At 40.0% G+C, this 18,637-nt stretch overlaps 1 non-coding gene across 1 annotated transcript; it reads left to right on the top strand.

Moving 5' to 3' along the window:
- Positions 1-13,452: 13,452 nt before the first annotated feature.
- Positions 13,453-13,560, top strand: LOC112752669 (small nucleolar RNA R71). The gene has a single exon (XR_003177094.1). It is a non-coding gene; the product is annotated as a small nucleolar RNA R71 (small nucleolar RNA).
- Positions 13,561-18,637: the final 5,077 nt, after the last annotated feature.

The following is an 18,637-nucleotide window of genomic DNA, read 5'->3' as shown; positions in this document are numbered from 1 at the left end:
AGACACAAAGAACCAGAAATCTCACAACAAGAGCTGCTGAAGCTCTATGCACCATTCCCTCAACTGCTCAATGGTGCTGTGGGAAAAGAATATACTCAAGGTTCCTAGACTTGTTTGCATCTCTGCATGTGAACATACCATTCATCAAGGCAATTCAACAAATGCCTGCATTCATCAAGTATATGAAGGAACTTCTTCCGAGGAAAAGCTCACTCAAGGAAGGTAGACTATAGTGATGAACAGGAATGTAGTGCACTTATTCAGCCTGAGCTGCCTACAAAAAGAAGAGACCCAGGAAGCTTTCATATCCCTTGTGCCATAGGTGAGACTATTTTCGAAGGAGCACTATGTGATTTAGGGCCAGCATCAACTTACTACCTTTATCCCTGGCGAAGAGACTGCAGATTAATGAGATAATGCCCACAGATGTCATTATCAGACTGGCTGACAAAACTCAAAAGCAAGCAATAGGAGTGGTGGAAAATGTGCTGCTAAAGGTTGGAAAGTACTTTCTCCCAACAGACTTTGTCATTCTAGACATGGAAGAGAGTCATACTCACCCAATCATATTGGGAAGACCATTCCTAGCTACGGCCAGAGCACTTATCGATGTAGAGAAATGGGAGCTAATATTGAGAATTCATGATAAACGACTCAGCTTCAATGTCTTCAACTTCTCACAAGAAACAGATCAAGAGGACAAGAACTAAGCACAAACGATAAGGAGACACTAAAGGAGGAGACAAGCACTGAAGCACAGCTAGTTCATTCTGAAACCCCCTCAACTGATAAACAAGGAAAACAGCAACTGCCACAGCTCAAAGAAAAATTGGAGGAACCCAAACCTCTAGAGGCAGGTGAAGACAGCATCACAACTCCTTGGAGAAAAGAGGTCACCAAGGGGAAGGAAACCTCAAAAGAAACAAAGAAGAAGGTACCAAGGAAATGGAGGAACAAGAAGATCCCTACGGAAAATTTCTCTCCAGGGGATAGAGTTGTCTCATCTTACTTCCCATATATTCCTCCTAATCTCCCTACTGTACCATCTCAGTTACCTAAGGCCTTCACTATCAACAGAGTTCTTTCCTTGGAACATATGGAGATCATTGATCCAACCAATGGATACAAATCCATAGCAAGAGGGAGGACTTTAAGCACTACCAACCACCATGATGAAAGAAAACGTCAAGCTAGTGACGCTAAAGAAGCGCTTCATGGGAGGCAACCCATGTTTATATGCCTTCAGATGATAATGAATAAGTCAATCTTTATGATTTCAACCCAAACTTGACAAACACTTGGTGAATTCTTTATCATGCAGTATATAGTGAAGAACAAGTTTGGTTTTCAAAGCAAACCAAGATGCATGCTAGTCTTGGAGCTTTGAACACAAAACTTTCATCACAGTGCTTCAAACTAAGTTTGGTGTCACCCCATGGTGCACCAAAATGCATATAAGGAACCACCAATAGTTAGTGAGTTAGTTGGAATTCATAGATAAACAATCAAATCCTTTCTTTCATTTTATTCTAGCCGTAGAGTTTTAATTTTTCTTTTATATATATTAATTTCCTTATTTCAAATCTTTATAGGAAAGGAAAAGAAGCATGAAAAGGGATTGATTGGACAATTAAATGAGGGAGATTTCACCACTTAAAGGAGAGGGGTTACACACTTGTTCTAAAAAGGGAATACGTTGGAAAATGTTACCATGCAACATTGAAAAAAAGGGACCCCTAGAAGACCGAGCAATCCCCATCATAAAGTGATGATCCTTGTCTTCTAGCCATGCATGACCCCAACCGTCCATCAAGTGACCACTTCATCAATCTACACCCTCCATTCTCTCACAACTTCTCTATATAAACAACCCTTGTCCATACCACCCTTCATTGTCATCACACACCTTCACTACTCTTCATTTCGGTACAATACACCCCCTATCCAATTATAAACATTCCTCCCCTCACTATCCTCATTGCCATAAAACCCTAAACAACCAAAAGTATCCACAACCTTACCACCTTCACATATTAAATCATCATTCATGGAATCTTCAAGTTCTAAGAGAAGGGAGGGGAAGGAACCCATGGAAGAACACCCATATGATGAGAAGAGATTTAGAAGCTTGCATCATGCATTGCAATACGGGTGGATGGTTGATAAGGAAATCATTTATGAGCTGGGATTTCAAGTTAAGAACACTGAATGCCCCGAAATCACAGAGAAGGTAGAAAGGAGAAGATGGGAGCTCCTCACTGACCCGGTCACTAAGGTGAATGCAAATCTCATAAGAGAATTTTATGCAAATGCAGTCAGGTATGATAAGAAAGATGAGTCATATACAAGCTTTGTGAGAGGAACATTGGTGGATTTTGGTCCCATGAGTGTAATGAGGGCATTGAAGCTACGGTCTATACCTTTTGAAGAAGAAAGTTACCACTCAAGATTGGACAACAACCCCAATTATGACCAGCTCTTACTAGACCTTTGTGTACCAGGAGCTGACTGGGAAAAGGGTGCAGGAAATAAACCAAAGTTCATTAAGAGAACAGATCTCACTCCTGAAGCTAAGGGGTGGTTCGAGCTAGTGAGGAGGTCTATTCTCCCAGCTGCAAACAATTCGGAGGTGAATCTTGAGAGAGCAACAATGTTGCATTGTATACTTAAGGGAGGAGAAATCAAAGTTCATGAGATCATAGCTCAAGGAATTAGAAAGATGGCAGAGAAAAGCGACTCAAGAGGAACATTAGGTTACCCAGCACTATTTACCGAATATGCAAGAAAGCTAGGGTGGTTTATGAAGATGAGGACCCCGTTTGGATAAAGGAAGGCATTCCAATAACGGTCCGAAGGATGAATGCTGCAGCACTCCCCCTGCCTCAACGGAAGCAAAGAAAGAGGACAGCTCCTCAAGTAGTTGAAGGACAAGTCTTAGAGGGACAAGCACCACAGACCTTGGACATGCACCAATTACAGGAAGCCATTGATGGCTTATCTAGACAATATTTGGAAAGCCAAGGAGCACAGAAAGAGCTTCAACTACAGATGATGGGGCAGCAAGATGAGTGGCAAAGGCAAATGATGGAACAGCAACTAAGCCAAGGACAACAATGGGGAGAAGCATTCAACAGGATGGAACAAAGGCAAAACGAGCAACAAGAATCCACCCAGAGGCTAATCAACATCCAAGCTCATCAAGGGGCACACATACATGAGATGCATCGAAGACAAATAGAACAGGCAGAACTATTGGACGAGCAAAGGGCATTTGCAGAAGGAGTTTACATGAGTCAAACAGGACATCAGATAAATACTCAAGCCAGGCTCGGCTACTTAGTGGGACAGCTGCCAATATTGCATCCAGGAATAGCCAAGTATGATGAAATGAAGGATGAATTAGCACGAAAGGAAAGACAAAGGGTGGAAGAGAGTCATGAGTCAGTGAGAAAGGCACTTGAGGATTGGAAGCAAGCAAGATTGGCACGGATGCGAGGAAATGCAATAGGAAACAAGGAGGACAAGCAAGGAAAAGAGCGTGGACACCCACAACAGTAAAAGGTGGTGGAGTTCCTTCTTTGTTCCATCTTTCTCTGTGTCTTTAATAAGGAAGATCTTGTATGAAATAGAACTTGCTTCCATGTTATGTTTAAACCTTTTTCAAATCATGTTATTTTTAGTTTTTGGTATTGAAGAGAGTCTATGTGCACTGGTCTTTATGTCACTACATCATTACTTCCCTTTCTTGTAAGCTTGTCCATTTTAAATCAAATGAAGAAGAGAATGATTGTTTTCAAAAGACCAGGGTAGAGTTCATATTGTTGAAGTGCATTCATGAATCTTTGAGGTAGTCATAAGTTAGCTAAGTTGGTTCAATCACAAGGCTAGGAGGACAACCATCTGACCTGAATACTTGACTTTGGATATACTCATGAGACTAAGATAATAACAAGATCCTAAGAAAAGAAAAGGGAAAGAACAATGGAAGTGAAAAACAAAAGAAAAAGAGTAAGCAATAAGGCTAGGCATCAATGGTTTTAATCTTGAGGCAAGTGTCTGTGGTGCTCCTGTGTGAGGGATCTACTTGGATGAATAAGCTCTTGGGGGTGCCTTATCACTTGGTAACTTGGGTTAACTAACTCGGGATTATCAGCTGAAAGTCCACTATCAAGAGTAACCTTCACTACAGAACACTTAGTAACCCAAAGAGGTGCTGGACACCAAGGTCTCAAGAAAAGAAAATAAATAAACTAAATGCCTGTAGTGTGTATGTATGGGGGATAGGCTTGAGGGAGTAAGTCCTTGGGGGTGTCTCAACACCTAGCACCTTGAACCAACTGGTTCGGGAGTGTTGGCTGAAAGCTTATCTTAAAGAGTTGCCCCCTTACAGAGCACTTAGCCTAAATAACACAAACAACCCTTGTAATAACAATAAAAGAATCAATGAATAAAAGTCTCATGAGATATAAACAAAGTAAGTGTTTAGGGACATGATAAAGGTCTGAAAGCCAGTAATGGAATGAACCTAAGTTGCTATGCATGAAACCACCATAAAATCAGTAATATGACTTCCACAAGAATGACTCATTCCTCTGGATATTCCATTCATCATTCTCTTGTTCCAGTACTTGCTTAGGGACAAGCAAGCTTTAAGTTTGGTGTTGTGATGCCAGGGCATCTTGGCCAGTTTCACTGACCTTTTCTTTACTGTTTTTAGGTTAGTTTCATGCATTTCTTTAGGAAATAAGCTAGTTTTGGGTAAATATTCACTTATGCCTTGACTCAAGCATACATTGTGCATTTTACATGATTTCATGAGGATTTTGCATAAGTTTAGTGACAAATATTATGTTGCATTACTCATGACTTGGACTAGAGCTTTGATGCACTTTGTTGCTTGATTTCAGGACCAAAAAGAAGCAAGAAAAGGGGAGGTAACTTGCAAAGATTAATGAGAAAAGTGATTGCCAATAACACTCTCAAAAAGCCATCAATGCCCACGTTAGAGAGTCACGTTAACCAAATTAACGTGAACTCTAACGTGGAGAAAAGAAGTTGAGCCAACGTTAGTGACACTCAACATTGTCACTAACGTTGGCAATTACTCATAAGTGGCCACGTTAGAAGCCACGTTAACCTAGTTAACATGGCCTCTAACGTTAAAGGGGAGGGAGAGAAGCCAATGTTAGTGACACTCAACATTGTCACTAACGTTGGCCTATAGTGCTAAGTACCACGTTAACTCCCACGTTAACTTGGTTAACGTGGGAACTAACGTAGAAGATGAAGAGTTATCGACAATGTTAGTGACACTCAATATTGTCACTAACGTTGAAGCAATCACACAACCCCCAAGAGTCACGTTAACTTCCACGTTAACTTGGTTAACGTGGAAGCTAACGATGAGAAATGAAGGATGAGCCAACGTTAGTGACACTCAACATTGTCACTATCGTTGGGATGGCTAAAAGATGGCCACGTTAACCTAGTTAACGTGGACTCTAACATGAGACCTAGGGGCACATTGGAACGTTAGTGACAATGTTGAATGTCACTAACGTTCTCGAAGGATGGCAAAGGCCACGTTAGAAGCCACGTTAACCTAGTTAATGTGAGCTTTAACGTGAAGCAAGAAGGGGCACACTGGAACGTTAGTGACAATGTTGAGTGTCACTAACGTTCTCGAAGGTTGACAAGGCAACGTTAAAAGCCACGTTAACCTAGTTAACGTGGGTTTTAACGTGAGGCAAAAGGGGTGCATTGGAACGTTAGTGACAATGTTAAGTGTCACTAACGTTCCCGAACTTGGACTTTCACTAAATGATTCACACCCCTTACGCCCTGAGCTTAAGTCTCTGCCCACTCTGCACTTTCTCTCTGCAAGTAAAGCCAAGCCCAAATAAAGAAAGGAACTGCTTCAAACTCAAGATCCAAAGGCCCAAGACTTGAAAAGTGAACTAGAAGCTGAGAAGAGTAGTATATATAAGAGTAGCTTTGAATTGTAAAAGAGTTCTGGAGGCTGAAGAACCACTCTCTGTATTTTACTTTCTTTGCAATTTCTAGTTTTATGATGTATTCTCCATCTTTGTTTTCATCTTCAAGAGCTATGAACAACTAAACCCCTTTCATTGGGTTAGGGAGCTCTGTTGTAATTTGATGGATCAATACTAATTTTCATTGTTCTTCTTCTATCTTTCCTCTTGATTTTACTTGAAAGCTTTCGGTCTTCATCCAATTGAGTAGTTATCTTGGAAGAGAAGCTATTCAAACTTGGATCTCTTTTGAACCTTGGAAGAGGAATGAAGAGATCAAGCTAGAAATGCTTTCTCATGCTGGACCAAATTGGGTTTGGATGGGTATGTGACTGTAACCCTCTCAATACTTGGTTTGGGAAATGCATGTGGTATAATCAGTGACCATACTTCATCTCTTCTCATGAGCAATTAACCAAGGAATTGGCTATTGATCAAGATTTGAGAGATTGAATTGCAAGAAATTGCAATTCAATCACTTAAGATTGCCAAGGAGATCAATGAGTGCATTGATTGAGGAAGAGATGAAAATGAACTTGATCTGGAGAATTGCAACATCTCCTAAGCCCAATGAACTCCCCATCTCTAATCTTACCCATTCTCTTTAATTTCTGCCATTTACTTTTATGAGCAAATCCCCCATTCCCATTTACAATTCTGCAATTTATTTTCAGTCATTTACTTCCAGTCCTTTAATTCTAGCATTTACTTTTCTGTTATTTACATTCCCGCCATTTTATTTTCTGCAACTCTCAACCCAAATTCTGGATTCGCTCAACTAGAACATTCTTCTAATTAAAGTTGCTTGATCAATCAATCCCTGTGGGATTCGACCTCACTCTATTGTGAGTTTTTACTTGACGACAACTTCAGTACACTTGCCGAAGGGAGATTTGTTGGGAGACAAGTTTTCCGTGCATCAGAAGCTAACGTGGAGAAGAGGGATGATGAGCCAACGTTAGTGGTGCACGAAATTGTGATCATCAATGGTGCCAACAACTTGGTACGCACAATTGTAATCTCAACTCTTTATCACAACTCCGCACAACTAACCAGCAAGTGCACTGGGTCGTCCAAGTAATAAACCTTATGTGAGTAAGGGTCGATCCCACGGAGATTGTCAGCTTGAAGCAAGCTATGGTCATCTTGTAAATCTCAGTCAGGCGGATTCAAATGGTTATGGAGTTTAAGGTGATGAAAATAAACAAAAAATAAAGATAGAGATACTTATGTAATTCATTGGTGGATTTCAGATAAGCGTATGAAGATGCTTTGTTCCCCTTGAACCTCTGCTTTCCTATTGCCTTCTTCCAATCATTCATACTCCTTTCCATGGCAAGCTTTATGTTGGGCATCACCGTTGTCAATGGCTACATCCTGTCCTCTCAGTGAAAATGGTCCTGATGCTCTGTCACAACATCGGCTAATCAGCTGTCGATTCTCGATCATGTCGGAATAGGATCCATTGATCCTTTTGCGTCTGTCACACGCCCCACAATCGCGAGTTTGAAGCTCGTTACAGTCATCCCTTTCCAGATCCTACTCAGAATACCACAGACAAGGTTTAGACATTCCGGATCTCAGGAATGGCCGCCAATAATTCTAGCCTATACCACGAAGGTTCCAATCTAAGATTAGAAACCCAAGAGATACGCATTCAAGCTTGTTTGCATGTAGAACGGAAGTGGTTGTCAGTCACGCGTTCATAGGTGAGAATGATGATGAGTGTCACGGATCATCACATTCATCAAGTTGAAGAACGAATGAATATCTTGGAGAAGAAATAGACTTGAGTTGAATAGAAAAACAATAGTACTTGTATTAATTCATGAAGAACAGCAGAGCTCCACACCTTAATCTATGGTGTGTAGAAACTCTACCGTTAAAAATACATAAGAACAAGGTCTAGGCATGGCCGAGAGGCCAGCCCCCAAACGTGAAAAATTCTATCAAAGTATGAGTAAAAGATAAATGGTATGAAAATACAATGGCAAAAGGTCCTATTTATAAAAAACTAGTAGCCTAGGGTTTACAGAAATCAGTAATTAATGCAGAAATCTTCTTCCGGGCCCACTTGGTGTGTGCTTGGGCTGAGCATTGAAGCTTCCATGTGTAGAGAGTTTTCTTGGAGTTAAACGCCAGCTTTTGTGCCAGTTTGGGCATTTAACTCCAGCTTTTGTTCTAGTTTTGGAGTTAAACGCCAGAATTCTTGAGCTGACTTGGAACGCCTGTTTGGGCCATCAAATCTCGGGCAAAGTATGGACTATTATATATTTCTGGAAAGCCCAGGATGTCTACTTTCCAACGCAATTGAGAGCGCACTAATTGGGCTTCCGTAGCTCCAGGAAATCCACTTTGAATGCAGGGAGGTCAGAATCCAACAGCATCTGCAGTCCTTTTTCAACCTCTGAATCAGATTTTCGCTCAGGTCCCTCAATTTCAGCCAGAAAATACCTGAAATTACAGAAAAATAAACAAACTCATAGTAAAGTCCAGAAGAGTGATTTTTATTTAAAAACTAATAAAAACATGATAAAAACTAACTAAAATATACTAAAAATATACTAAAAACAATGCCAAAAAGCGTATAAATTATCCGCTCATCACAACACCAAACTTAAATTGTTGCTTGTCCCCAACCAACTGAAAATCAAATAGGATAAAAAAAGAAGAGAATATACAATGAATTCCAAAAACATCTATGAAGATCAGTATTAATTAGATGAGCGGGGCTTTTAGCTTTTTGCTTCTAAACAGTTTTGGCATCTCACTTTATCCCTTGAAGTTCAGAATGATTGGCATCTATAGGAACTCAGAATCCAGATAGTGTTACTGACTCTCCTAGTTAAGTATGTTGATTCTTGAACACAGCTACTTTATGAGTCTTGGCCGTGGCCCTAAGCACTTTGTTTTCCAGTATTACCACCAGATACATAAATGCCACAGACACATAACTGGGTGAACCTTTTCAAATTGTGACTCAGCTTTGCTAGAGTCCCCAATTAGACGTGTCCAGGGTTCTTAAGCACACTCTTCTTTTTTGTTTTGGACCTCGACTTTAACCGCTCAGTCTCAAGTTTTCACTTGACACATTCACGCCACAAGCACATGGTTAGGGACAGCTTGGTTTAGCCGCTTAGGCCAGGATTTTATTCCTGTGGGCCCTCCTATCCACTGATGCTCAAAGCCTTGGATCCTTTTTATCACCCTTGCCTTTTGGTTTAAAGGGGTATTGGCTTTTTCTTCTTGCTTTTCCTCTCTTTTTTTTTTCTGCAAGCTTTTCACTACTTTTTCTTGCTTCAAGAATCAATTTTATGATTTTTCAGATCATCAGATAACATTTCTCCTTTTCCTTTCATTCTTTCAAGAGCCAACAATTTTAACATTCATAAACAATCAAATTCAAAAATATGCACTGTTCAAGCATTCATTCAGAGAAACAATAGTATTGCCACCACATCAAGATAATTAAACTATTTTAAAATTTGAAATTCATGCACTTCTTTTTCTTTTTCAATTAAAAACATTTTTCATTTAAGAAAGGTGATGGATTCATTTTCATAGCTTTAAGGCATAGACACTTAGACACTAATGATCATGTAATAAAGACACAAACATAAATAAATATAAAGCACAATTTTCAAAAAATAGAAAATAAAGAACAAGGAAATTAAAGAACAGGTCCACCTTAGTGATGGCGGCTTGTTCTTCCTCTTTAAGATCTTATGGAGTGCTTGAGCTCCTCAATGTCTCTTCCTTGCCTTTGTTGCTCCTCTCTCATGGTTCTTTGATCTTCTCTAATTTCATGGGGGAGGATGGACTGCTCTTGGTGCTCCACCTTTAGTTGTCCCATGTTGGAACTCAATTCTCCTAGGGAGGTGTTGATTTGCTCCCAATAGTTTTATGGAGAAAGATGCATCCCTAGAGGTATCTCAGGGATTTCAAGATGAGGAATTTCCTCATGCTCTTGATGAGGTTCTCTTGTTTTCTCCATCCTTTTCTTAGTGATGGGTTTGTCCTCATCAATGAGAATGTCCCCCTCTATGTCAATTCCAACCGAATTGCAAATGTGACAAATGAGATGAGGGAAGGCTAACCTTGCCATAGTAGAGGACTTGTCCGCCACCTTGTAGAGTTCTTGGGATATAATCTCATGAACTTCCACTTCCTCTCCAATCATGATGCTATGTATCATGATAGCCCGGTCTATAGTAGCTTCGGACCGGTTGCTAGTGGGAATGATTGAGCGTTGGATGAACTCCAACCATCCCCTAGCCACGGGCTTGAGGTCATGCCTTCTTAGTTGAACCGGCTTCCCTCTTGAATCTCTCTTCCATTGAGCGCCCTCTTCACATATGTCCATGAGGACTTGGTCCAACCTTTGATCAAAGTTGACCCTTCTTGTGTATGGGTGTGCATCTCCTTGCATCATAGGCAAGTTGAATGCTAACCTTACATTTTCCGGACTAAAATCTAAGTAATTCCCCCGAACCATTGTAAGCCAATTCTTAGGGTCCGGGTTCACACTTTGATCATGGTTCTTGGTGATCCATGCATTGGCATAGAACTCTTGAACCATTAAGATCCCGACTTGTTGAATGGGGTTGGTGAGGATTTCCCAACCTCTTCTTCAGATCTCATGTCGTATCTCTGGATATTCACCCTTTTTGAGTTTGAAAGGGACCTCGGGGATCACTTTTTTCTTGGCCACAACTTCATAGAAGTGGTCTTGATGCACCCTTGAGAGGAATCTCTCTATCTCCCATGACCCGGAGGTGGATGCTTTTGCCTTCCCTTTCCTCTTTCTAGAGGTTTTTCCGGCTTTTGATGCCATAAATGGTTATGGAAAAACAAAAAGATTTAGCTTTTACCACACCAAACTTAGAAGGTTGCTCGTCCTCGAGCAAAAGAATAAAGAAGAGAGTAGAAGAAGAAGAAATAGAGGAGATGGAGTGGGCTTTGTGATTCGGTCAAGGGGGAGAAGTGTTAATTAGGTTGTGTGAAAATGAAGGAGTGAAGATGGGTTTATATAGGGGTGAGAGGGATGTGTATGGTTCCGCTATAGAGGGTGGGTTTGGGAGGGAAAGTGGTTTGAATTTGAATGGTGAGGTAGGTGGGGTTTTATGAAGGATGGATGTGAGTGGTGAAGAGAATGGTGGGATTTGATAGGTGAGGGGTTTTTGGGGAAGAGGTATTGAGGGGATTGGTGAATGGGTGAAGAAGAGAGAGAGAGGTGGGGTAGGTGGGGATCCTGTGGGGTCCATAGATCCTGATGTGTCAAGGATATCTCATCCCTGCACCAAGTGGCGTGCAAAATGCCCCTTTCTGCCAATCCTGGCGTTAAACGCCAGGCTGCTGCCCATTTCTGGCGTTTAACGCCAGCTTCTTGCCTATTCCTGGCATTAAACGCCAGTCTGGTGCCCTTTTCTGGCGTTAAACGCCCAGAATGGTGCCAGACTGGGCGTTTAACGCCCATTCTGCTACCTTTACTGGCGTTTAAACGCCAGTAACTATCTCCTCCAGGGTGTTCTATTTTTCATTCTATTTTTCACTTTGTTTTTGCTTTTTCAATTGTTTTTGTGACTTCACATGATCATCAACCTACAGAAAACATAAAATAACAAAGGAAAATAGAAATTTAACATAGAATAGTAACGATTGGGTTGCCTCCCAACAAGCGCTTCTTTATGTCAATAGCTTGACAGTGGGCTCTCATGGAGCCTCACAGAAGTTCAGAGCAATGTTGGAATCTCCCAACACCAAAATTAGAGTTTGAATGTGGGGGTTTAACACCAAACTTAGAGTTTGGTTGTGGCCTCCTAATACCAAACTTAGAGTTTGACTGTGGGGGCTCTGTTTGACTCTGTATTGAGAGAAGCTCTTCATGCTTCCTCTCCATGGTTACAGAGGGATATCCTTGAGCTTTAAACACAAGGGAGTCTTCATTCACTTGAATGATCAATTCTCCTCTGTCAACATCAATCACAGCTTTTGTTGTGGCTAGGAAGGGTCTGCCAAGGATGATGGATTCATCCATACACTTCCCAGTTTCTAGGATTATGAAATCAGTAGGGATGTAATGGTCTTCAACTTTTACCAAGACATCCTCTACAAGTCCATAAACTTGCTTCTTTGAATTGTCTACCATCTCTAGTGAGATTCTTGCAGCTTGTACCTCAATGATCCTTAGCTTCTCCATTACAGAGAGAGGCATAAGGTTTATGCTTGATCCTAGGTCACACAGAGCTTTCTCAAAGGTCATGGTGCCTATGGTACAAGGGATTGAGAACTTTCCATGGTCCTGTCTCTTTTGAGGTAATCTCTACCTAGTCAAGTCATCCAGTTCTTTGATGAGCAATGGAGGTTCATCCTCCCAAGTCTCATTACCAAACAACTTGGCATTTAGCTTCATGATTACTCCAAGGTACTTAGCAACTTGCTCTTCAGTAACATCTTCATCCTCTTCAGAGGAAGAATACTCATCAGAGCTCATGAATGGCAAAAGTAAATTTAATGGAATCTCTATGGTCTCAGTGTGAGCCTCAGATACCCATGGTTCCTCATTAGGGAACTCCATGGAGGTCAGTGGGCGTCCATTGAGGTCTTCCTCAGTGGGAATCACTGCCTCTTCCTCCTCTCCATGTTTAGCCATGTGAGATGTGGTTATGGCCTTGCACTCTCTTTTTGGATTCTCTTCTGTATTGCTTGGAAGAGTGCTAGGAGGGAGTTCAGTAATTTTCTTACTCAGCTGACCCACTTGTGCCTCCAAGTTTCTAATGGAGGATCTTGTTTATGTCATGAAACTTTGAGTGGTCTTGATTAGATCAGAGACAATGGTTGCTAAGTCAGAGGGGCTCTGCTTAGAATTCTCTGTTTGTTGCTGAGAAGATGATGAAAAAGGCTTGCCATTGCTAAACCTGTTTCTTCCACCATTATTGTTGTTGAAGCCTTGTTGAGGCCTCTATTGGTCCTTCCATGAGAGATTTAGGTGATTTCTCGATGAAGGATTATAGGTGTTTCCATAGGGTTCTCCCATGTAATTCACCTCTTCCATTGCAGGGTTCTCAGGGTCATAAGCTTCTTCTTCAGAGGAAGCTTCCTTAGTACTGCCTGTTGCTGCTTGCATTTCAGACAGACTCTGAGAAATCATATTGACTTGTTGGGTCAATATTTTATTCTGAGCCAATATGGCATTCAAAGTATCAATCTCAAGAACTCCTTTCTTCTGAGTTGTCCCATTATTCACAGGGTTCCTTTCAGAAGTGTACATGAATTGGTTATTTGCAACCATTTCAATGAGTTCCTGAGCTTCTGCAGGCGTCTTCTTTAGATGAAGAGATCCTCTAGCAGAGCTATCCAATGACATCTTGGATAGTTCAGACAGACCATCATAGAAGATTCTTATGATGCTCCATTCTGAAAGCATGTCAGTAGGGCACCTTCTGATCAATTGCTTGTATCTTTCCCAAGCTTCATAGATGGATTCACCTTCCTTCTGTCTGAAGGTTTGGACTTCCACTCTAAGCTTGCTCAATTTTTGAGGTGGAAAGAACTTTGCCAATAAGGCATTGACTAGCTTTTCCCAAGAGTTCAGGCTTTCTTTAGGTTGTGAATCCAACCATGTCCTAGCTCTATCTCTTACAGCAAAAGGAAAAAGCATAAGTCTGTAGACTTCAGGGTCAACCCCATTGGTCTTGACAGTGTCACAGATTTGCAAGAATTCAGCTAAGAACTGATGAGGATCTTCCAATGGAAGTCCATGAAACTTGCAATTCTGTTGCATTAGAGAAACCAATTGAGGCTTAAGCTCAAAGTTGTTTGCTCCAATGGCAGGGATTGGGATGCTTCTCCCATAGAAATCAGAAGTAGGTGCAGTAAAGTCAACAAGCACCTTCCTTGCATTGTTGGCATTATTGTTGTTTTCGGCTGCCATGGTTTCTTCTTCCTTGAAAAGCTCTGTTAGGCCCACTAAAGAGAATTGTTCTTTAGCTTCTCTTAGCTTTCTCTTCAAGGTCCTTTCAGGTTCAGGATCAGCTTGAACAAGTATGCTTTTATCTTTGTTCCTGCTCATATGAAAGAGAAGAGAACAAGAAAGTATGGAATCCTCTATGTCACAGTATAGAGATTCCTTGCAGTGTCAGAAGAAAAGAAGAATAGAAGGAGGAGGTGGAGAAGAGGGAATTCGAACTTATCAAGAGGGACAGAGTTCGAATTGCACCTTGATGAGGAGTATTAGTCCTTTAAATAGAAGGATGTGAAAAGAGGGGAAGAATTTTTGAAAATAATTTAAAAAGATTTTGAAATAATTAAAAAGAAATTTGAAAATTTGATTGAGATTTTCGAAAACTAAGATTGGGAAAGAAATAAAGTGATTTTTGAAAAAGATTTTGAAATTAGCAAAAGATATGATTGAAAAGAATTAATTTTGAAAAAGATGTGATTGAAAATCTATTTAGAAAAAGAAAATTTTTAAAATTAAAGTTGATTACTTGACTATCAAGAAATTAAAAGATATGATTTCAAAATTTAAAGTTTGATCCTTTCTTAATAGACAAGTAACAACTTGAAAATTTTTGAAGTAAATCTTGAATTGAAGCAAGGATTTTTGAAAATAGTGAAAATAAATATAAAATGGAAAGAAATTGATTTTGAAAGAGATATGATTGAAAAGATATGATTTGAAAAAGATTTGGCTTTGAAAAATTATGAAAACATAAAAAAAAATGTGAATTAAAAACAAAATCTTCCCTCTAGTGTCATCCTGGCGTTAAACGCCCAGAATGGTGCCCATTCTGGCGTTTAACGCCCAAAACTCTACCTTTTTGGGCGTTAAACGCCCAGCCAGGTGCCCTGGCTGGCGTTTAAACGCCAGTTTTCCTTCTTCACTGGGCGTTTTGAACGCCCAGCTTTTTCTGTTTGATTCCTCTGCTGAATGTTCTGAATCTTCAATTCTCTGTATTATTGACTTGAAAAGACATAGTTTTGAGAATTTTTTTGAATTTTTCAATGATGGGAATCAATAAAAATGCAACTAAGATCAATTAAACAATGCATGCAGGACACCAAACTTAAAAGTTTGTATACTAAGGACTATAACAATGTAAAAATGCATGTAAGAAACAACAAAACATACAAAACAAGAGAATTTGAAGATCAGAGCAATGAAATCATCAAGAACAACTTGAAGATCAATGTAGAGCATAATGCATAAAATTTTGAAAATTAGAAGGATAAAGACATGCAATTGACACCAAACTTAAAAATTGATACTAGACTCAAACAAGAAACATAAAATATTTTTGGTTTTTATGGTTTTATAAATTTTTTTGTGATTTTTGAAACTTATATGGAAAAGAAAATAAAGGGATTCAAAACTTTCAATAAGAATTCCATGAATTATGCAATGTTAGTCTAAAGCTTCAGTTTAAAAAGATTAGACATGTTTGGCCAAGCTTCAGCAGGACATTACATTCAGTAGCTAAATTGATGAGAATCAATCAGATTTTGTGAGGATAAGAACATTACCTAGAAACTCTAGAATTCATTCTTAAAAATTCTGAAAAGTACCTAATCTAAGCAACAAGATGAACCGTCAGTTGTCCAAACTCGAACAATCTCCGGCAACGGCGCCAAAAACTTAGTGCACGAAATTGTGATCATCAATGGCGCCAACAACTTGGTACGCACAATTGTAATCTCAAATCTTTATCACAACTCCGTACAACTAACCAGCAAGTGCACTGGGTCGTCCAAGTAATAAACCTTACGTGAGTAAGGGTCGATCCCACGGAGATTGTCGGCTTGAAGCAAGCTATGGTCATCTCGTAAATCTCAGTCAGGCGGATTCAAATGGTTATGGAGTTTAAGGTGATGAAAATAAACATAAAATAAAGATAGAGATACTTATGTAATTCATTGGTGGATTTCAGATAAGCGTATGAAGATGCTTTGTTCCCCTTGAACCTCTGCTTTCCTATTGCCTTCTTCCAATCATTCATACTCCTTTCCATGGCAAGCTTTATGTTGGGCATCACCGTTGTCAATGGCTACATCCTATCCTCTCAGTGAAAATGGTCCTGATGCTCTGTCACAACATCGGCTAATCAGCTGTCGATTCTCGATCATGTCGGAATGGGATCCATTGATCCTTTTGCGTCTGTCACACGCCCCACAATCGCGAGTTTGAAGCTCGTTACAGTCATCCCTTCCCAGATCCTACTCAGAATACCACAGACAAGGTTTAGACATTTCGGATCTTAGGAATGGCCGCCAATAATTCTAGCCTATACCACGAAGGTTCCAATCTTAGATTAGAAACCCAAGAGATACGCATTCAAGCTTGTTTGCATGTAGAACGGAAGTGGTTGTCAGTCACGCGTTCATAGGTGAGAATGATGATGAGTGTCACATATCATCACATTCATCAAGTTGAAGAACGAATGAATATCTTGGAGAAGAAATAGACTTGAGTTGAATAGAAAAACAATAGTACTTGTATTAATTCATGAAGAACAGCAGAGCTCCACACCTTAATCTATGGTGTGTAGAAACTCCACCGTTGAAAATACATAAGAACAAGGTCTAGGCATGGCCGAGAGGCCAGCCCCCAAACGTGAAAAAGTCTATCAAAGTATGAGTAAAAGATAAATGGTATGAAAATACAATGGCAAAAGGTCCTATTTATAGAAAACTAGTAGCCTAGGGTTTACAGAAATCAGTAATTAATGCAGAAATCTTCTTCCGGGCCCACTTGGTGTGTGCTTGGGCTGAGCATTGAAGCTTCCTTGTGAAGAGACTTTTCTTGGAGTTAAACGACAGCTTTTGTGCCAGTTTGGGCGTTTAACTCCAGCTTTTGTGCCAGTTTTGGAGTTAAACGCCAGAATTCTTGAGCTGACTTGGAACGCCTGTTTGGGCCATCAAATTTCGGGCAAAGTATGGACTATTATATATTTCCGGAAAGCCCAAGATGTCTAATTTCCAACGCAATTAAGAGCGTGCCAATTGGGCTTCTGTAGCTCCAGAAAATCCACATTGAGTACAGGGAGGTCAGAATCCAACAGCATCTGCAGTCCTTTTTCAGCCTCTGAATTAGATTTTTGCTCAGGTCCCTCAATTTCAGCCAGAAAATATCTGAAATTACAGAAAAACACACAAACTCATAGTAAAGTCTAGAAGAGTGATTTTATTTAAAAACTAATAAAAACATGATAAAAACTAACTAAAATATACTAAAAACATACTAAAAACAATGCCAAATAGCGTATAAATTATCCGCTCATCAGTTAGTGACACTCACCTTTGTCACTAACGTTGGAGATGGCTATCAATACCACGTTAGAAGACACGTTAACTTAGTTAACGTGAACTCTAACGTGGGAAGTAGGGGCGTTCTGAAGCGTTAGTGACAATGGTAAGTGTCACTAATGCTCTCGAAGATTTGGCAAGCCTACGTTAAAGGCCACGTTAACTATTCTAACGTGAACTCTAATGTAGGGAGAAAGGGGTACTCTCAATGTTTTTGAAAAAGGTAAACCCCAGTAACGTTTGCGAAGGGCCAAGGGTCAACGTTAGTGGTCACGTTAGTGCCACTAACGTTGAAGTTAACGTGGACCACTTTGGGTTAGGAACGTTAGTGAAAAAGGTGATTGTCACTAACGTTCTCAACCCCACATTTTCACTTAACGTTAACACCACTAACGCCCTAAGCTAAAGTCCCTGCCTAGTTCACACTTTCTCTACAAGTAAAGATGAGCCCACTGAAGAAGATAACTGCTTCAACTCAAGATCCAAAGGCCCATATCCAAGACTTGAAGAGCCAACTAGAAGATCAGAAGAGTAGTATAAATAGGGAGAGCTTTGAACTAGAAAGAGGGGCTTTTGGCATTATTAGAATTACTCTCTGTATTTTACTTTCTCTGCACTTCTAGTTTAACTTTCAGAATGTACTCTTCATCTTTGCTTTCCATTCCAGAGTTATGAACAACTAAACCCCTTTCATTGGGTTAGGGAGTTCTGTTATAATTTGATGGATCAATAATAGTTTTCATAATCCTTCTTCTTTCTTTTCTCTTGATTTTACTAGAAAGCTTTCAATCTTCATCCAATTGAGTAGTTATCTTAGAAAAGAAGCTATTCATACTTGGATCTCTTTTGAACCTTGGAAAAGGGATGAAGAGATCATGCTAGAAATATTTTCTCATGTTGGACCAAATTGGGGTTTGGGCGGATATGGTGACATATAATTCTCCCAATACTTTGATTTGGAAATACATGTGGTATAATCAGTGACCACACTTCATCTCTTCTCATGAGCAATTAGACCAAGGAATTGGCTATTGATCTTATTTGAGAGATTGAATTACCAAGGAATTAGAATTCAATCACTTAAGATTACCAAGGAGATCAACGAATGCATTGATTGAGGAAGAGATGAAAATGAACTTGATCCGGAGAATGCAACATCTCCTAAGCCCAATGAATTCCCCATTTCTGATCTTACCCATTCTCTTTACTTATTGCCATTTACTTTCATGCTAAACTTCCCTTCCCCATTTAAGATTCTGCAATTTACTTCCCGTCATTTATTTTCTACTATTTACTTTCCC

Source organism: Arachis hypogaea, chromosome 15 (assembly GCF_003086295.3).
Source record: "Arachis hypogaea cultivar Tifrunner chromosome 15, arahy.Tifrunner.gnm2.J5K5, whole genome shotgun sequence".
In the NCBI taxonomy this organism is placed as follows: Eukaryota; Viridiplantae; Streptophyta; class Magnoliopsida; order Fabales; family Fabaceae; genus Arachis; species Arachis hypogaea.
This window is presented reverse-complemented; position numbering and strand designations above follow the sequence as displayed.